This window comes from Myotis brandtii, unplaced genomic scaffold (genome assembly GCF_000412655.1).
Source record: "Myotis brandtii unplaced genomic scaffold, ASM41265v1 scaffold326, whole genome shotgun sequence".
Classification (NCBI taxonomy): domain Eukaryota; kingdom Metazoa; phylum Chordata; class Mammalia; order Chiroptera; family Vespertilionidae; genus Myotis; species Myotis brandtii.
Window position 1 is genome coordinate 423,082 of NW_005362534.1, and position 5,204 is coordinate 428,285.

At 44.8% G+C, this 5,204-nt stretch overlaps 1 protein-coding gene across 4 annotated transcripts in view; it reads left to right on the top strand.

Moving 5' to 3' along the window:
* The window catches only part of PPEF1 (protein phosphatase, EF-hand calcium binding domain 1), a 126,306-nt gene that overhangs the window by 12,285 nt on the left and 108,817 nt on the right, over nt 1-5,204 (top strand). The window contains exon 1 of one of the 4 annotated variants that reach the window (XM_014543451.1): nt 537-575. The exons of the other annotated variants lie outside the window; for them this stretch is intronic. The gene's annotated coding sequence lies outside the window, so the exon portion shown is untranslated. Of the gene's footprint in view, nt 1-536; nt 576-5,204 lie in introns of those variants that run through there. 4 annotated transcript variants of the gene reach the window in all.

The window sequence follows — 5,204 nt, forward strand, 5'->3', positions numbered from 1 at the left end:
GGGGGTTCCTGCTGGGGTGCCTGGCCAGCCTGAGTGAGGGGCTGATGGCTGTTTGCAGGCTGGCCACAGCCCTTTCAGGGTGGGGGTTCCTGCTGGGGTGCCTGGCCAGCCTGAGTGAGGGGCTGATGGCTGTTTGCAGGCTGGCCACAGCCCTTTCAGGGTGGGGGTTCCTGCTGGGGTGCCTGGCCAGCCTGAGTGAGGGGCTGATGGCTGTTTGCAGGCTGGCCACAGCCCTTTCAGGGTGGGGGTTCCTGCTGGGGTGCCTGGCCAGCCTGAGTGAGGGGCTGATGGCTGTTTGCAGGCTGGCCACAGCCCCAGCCACCCAAACTCCCAGTGGAGGTTGGCTGGAAGCAGGTATCTGGGATTGATTTAGCTTCTATAATTGAAACTTTGTTGCCTTTTGCAGAGGCCACAGCCGGCCAAGGCAGGCGGGAAGCTTGGGGCTTCCTCCATCACCGGGGCAACCAAGCCTCCTGCTTGCTCCAGCTCCGTGGCTGCCAGCCACCATCTTGGTTGGGTTAATTTGCATATAGTCACTCTGATTGGCTGGTAGGCGTGGCTTGGTCGTAGGGAAGGTACAGTCAATTAGCATCTTTGTCTTTTATTCGTGTAGATTGGAGCTATCTTTATAGGGTTGAATTGGGTAACTTTGATGTAATAGAAAGAGTATTGGCCATCCAGTCATAAGACTGTGACATTTGGGAGCACTTACCTCCTCCTATGAAATGTAGGGCCTGCCCTGGTAAGTGTGCTTGGTTGGTTGGAGCGTCATCACTATACCGAAAGGTTGGGGGTTTGATCCCCAGTCAGGGCACATGCCTGGGTGGCAGGTTCTATCCTTGGTTGGGGCACGTACGGAAGGCATCCAATTCATGTTCTCTCTCACATTGATATTTCTATCTCAAATCAATAAGGAGGATTAAAAAACATTGGGAGGATTAAAAATCAAAAAATGGAGAGTCTTTCTGAACAAGTCTAGAGGGCCATAGTATCTTGCCATATCATAGACTCACCTATTATGGAGCTCTGGTTCAAGAACCTCACAGTGGTCTTGCAAGGGAATTCCATCATTGGTGCCTTGATAGTTTGCCCAATTCCCAGTGCTTGGACATGAGAGGGAGTTGAGTAAAAGTATATTTTCTTGTTTGACTTTTGCCTTGGAATGGCAGATTAGAGCCCGCGCAAAAGGAAAATTAGAATTACCATTGTTCTTCCATTGACTCATGCTAGATATCAAACTGAGATACTGCAAAACAGGAGCACATGCAAGCTAGAAGGGACAGATTGTGGAAATATTTAAAAATATCACAACTCTCTAAATAAGCTGGTCTGGTAAGTGGATTTGGAATTCAGACAAAAATACCCATAACTCTGAAAATCTGAATTGTACATTGCCAAGGTAAATTACTTCTATGCAGTAATTACAGAAGATATGTTGGATTATATGTTAATACCTATTTCCCTTGGTATACAGACATCCCTCTCTCCTGAGCCTCTTCCTTTCCAGATTGTTCCTTTGTTCGCTCCTTAATGCCTTTTATCCCTATTGCCTTCTTACTCTACAACAGTGGTTCTCAACCTTGGCTGCACATTAGAATCACCTGGAAATCTTTTTAAAATCTTGATTTCTCCCAGGTGATTTTAATGTGCAGCCAAGGTTGAGAACCACTGCTCTACAAGCTTACTCAGGCTATTTTATCTTCTCTAATCACTTCAGCTGTTACTGATACCCTGATGACCTCTTTAATCAGAAAGACCTGATTTATTTCCTGGGCTCTAAACGCCAGCTTCTAAAGCAGTGGTTCTCAACCTTAGCTGCACATTAGAATCACCTGGGAATCTTTTTAAAATCCTGATTTCTGGGCCTCATCCTCCGGAATAAAATCTTGATTTCTCCCAGGTGATTTTAATGTGCAGCCAAGGTTGAGAACCATTGTTCTAAAGCATATAGAACATTTCAACTTGTTCTTTTTCTCCACCATAAACACACTTGTCCCCTTTCATGTCCTACCCCTGTACCTGTTAATACTCTTCTGCAGTTAATGGTATCACCTAGACCCGTGATGGCGAACCTATGACACGCGTGTCAGAGGTGACATGCGAACTCATTTTTTTTGGTTGATTTTTCTTTGTTAAATTGCATTTAAATATATAAAATAAGTATCAAAAATATAAATCTTTTTTTTACTATGGTTGCAAATATCAAAAAATTCCTATATGTGACACAGCACCAGAGTTAAGTTAGGGTTTTTCAAAATGCTGACACACTGAGCTCAAAAGGTTCACCATCACTGACCTAGACTGTAAATTGTAAGAGAGAAGGACCAGTGTTGTACCTCTAACATCCAGTATAGTATCTGGAACAAGGTAGACACCCAGTAAATAGTATTAAATAAGTATGAATCCATTTATTATTCCAGACTATAAATCTTGGGATCATTCTTTTTTTTAACCCTCACCTGAGGGTATGTTTTTATTGATTTTAGAAAGAGAGGAAGAGGGAGAGAGCAAGAAACATTGATGGACTGCCTCTTGTAGCACCCCAACCATCGAACCAGCAACCTGGGTTTGTGGCCAGACCAGAATGGAACCTGCAACCTCTTGGTGCAGGGGATGATGCTCCAATCAATTGGGCCACATTGGCTAGGGCTGGAATCATCCTTTTTTTTAAAGTTTTTTTTTAATCCTCACTCAAGGATATGTGCTTTTTAAAAATGGATTTTAGACAGGAATGGAGAGAGAGAGAGAGAGATGGAGAGGGAGAGAGAGAGACGATGATGTGAGAGAGAAACGGATCAGTTGCCTCCCATAGGCACCCAGACCAGGAATCAAACCCACAACCTGGGTATGTACATGTACCCTGACCTGAAATTGGCCTGCCACCTTTGCTCCCTATACCTGGTCTGGGACCAGTGGCATTTTGTACCTAAAAGGCTTTTATATTTGGCCCCTCCTCTTCATACCCACTGCCAGGGCTTAAATTCAGCCCTTATATATCTACCTCCTAGACCAGCTGTGGGCAAACTACGGCCCGCGGGCCGGATCCGGCCCGTTTGAAATGAATAAAACTAAAAAAAAAAAAAAAAGACCGTACCCTTTTATGTAATGATGTTTACTTTGAATTTATATTAGTTCACACAAACACTCCATCCATGCTTTTGTTCCGGCCCTCCGGTCCAGTTTAAGAACCCATTGTGGCCCTCGAGTCAAAAAGTTTGCCCACCCCTGTCCTAGACTGTGGCAGGAGCTTCCTCATTGGCCTTATGGATGGTGTTTTATCACCATTTGACCCTCAGAGGGATCTTCCTAAAGTTTGAATCTAATCAGATTACTCTCAGGCTCCCCTTCACTCAGAGCTTGCAATCTGGCAGCCTCACACTGATCCATGGAGTTTATACAACGTTTGGAGAAAATGAGAATTACAGTATTTCATTGATTCTAAGATGCACATGTTTTTCACATTTAACAGCTCTGAAATCGGAGTGTCATAGTTTGGTAGGTGGCTTTTTTCTTTTTTATTGGTACATAAAATAGTGATGCACCTTATAATCGACGGCATCTTACATTTGCAAAAATATATTCATACTCACATTTAAAAATAGGAAGATTTTACATAAAAATATGTTTAGCTTCTCTTGAAAAATTACATCGGGCAACACGGCCAGGATTTCTGTATGGCAGCCTAAGAAGAGCTACCAGTAAGTAGCAGCTGTCTCGTTTAGACAAAAACTCTCTAGAATGTCCCATCGTTTCCACCCAGGCTGCTTTATTCATTTATATTATCTTCCCAGTTCATGTAAGCATTTGTAATTGCATTCCCTGACTGACTGGTTAAACTCTGAATTCTTTGTTATGATTTACAAGAACAACCACAGGTACCAACCTACCTCTCCAGATTCACATCCCCATCCTCCACTCTATATACCCTCTAGCCCTCAGTCTCAGGAAACATTACTCAAATATAACATGCTCCCATGTTCCCTGGAATGCTTTGCTCACCTTTTAATCCCCTGTGAAACATTTCCTGGCTTGTCCTGACCAAACTGATATACTTCTGGACTCCAATAGTAAGTGGCATATCTCTGGACCTACACTTTTGTTTTGAAATTATTTGTGGACAGGCCTGTGTCCTTCATTACGCTGTACACTGGCAGGGAAATGAACCAGAGCTCATTCATCTTTGTATCCCTGCCTCATAGTTGGAACATGCTCAGTAAGTATATGTTGAGTAAAGAGTGGATGGGCTGTGTTTTCTGACTGGGAGCTCTGTTCTTTGCATTTTGCCCATGGTTAGAGAGCCAACAGTAAAATCAGAGGGAAGGGCAAGTGTTTTCCTTAGTATTCATAGTTTACAGCAGAAAACACTGCTTCTGGCTGTGATTTAAAAAGGGCCCTTGGTAGTCAGAGGCCATCCATGGGGACTTTAATATCTATAGACCCAAGGCACTAAGCCAAGCCAGAGCCAGCTCTGTGAATCTTTTTGAAAATTTTATTTTTAAACTAGAGGCCTGGTGCATGACATTCGTGCACTGGGGAGGCAGGCCCTCAGCCCAGCCTGTGCCCTCTCACAGTCTGGGACCCCTTGGGGGGAGTGGGCCTAAGCTGGCAGTAGGACATCCCCCAAGGGGTCCTTAGTGCTGCCTGGGAGCTGGAGAGGCTCCCGCCACTGCCACTGCACTCCCCAGTCCTGAGCCCAGCTTCTGGCTGAGCAGCACTCCCTGACCACCAGGGGGCAGCTCCTGTGTTGAGCATCTGCCCCCTGGTGGTCAATGCGTATTATAGTGACCCATCTTTCTGCCATTCTGTCGATTTGCATATTAGGGTCTTATTATATAGGATTAGTGTACAGTAAAATCAATATGCTGTACAGTTCTGTGAATTTGGTCCCATGGATAGATGAGTGTGACCACGATCATAATTAGGATAGAGAACATCACCCTCCAAAACTTCCTGTGCTGCCTGGCCAGTGTGACGCAGTGGTTGAGCATTGACCTATGAATCAGGAGGTCATGGTTCAATTCCTGATCCGGGCACATGCCCCAGTTGTGGGCTTGATCCCCAGTGTGGGGTGTGCAGGAGGCAGCTGATCAATGATTCTCTCTCATCATTGATGTTTCTATCTCTCCCTCTCCTTTCCTCTCTGAAATAAATAATATATATATACTAGAGGCCCAGTGCACAAATTTGTGCATGGGTGGGGTCCA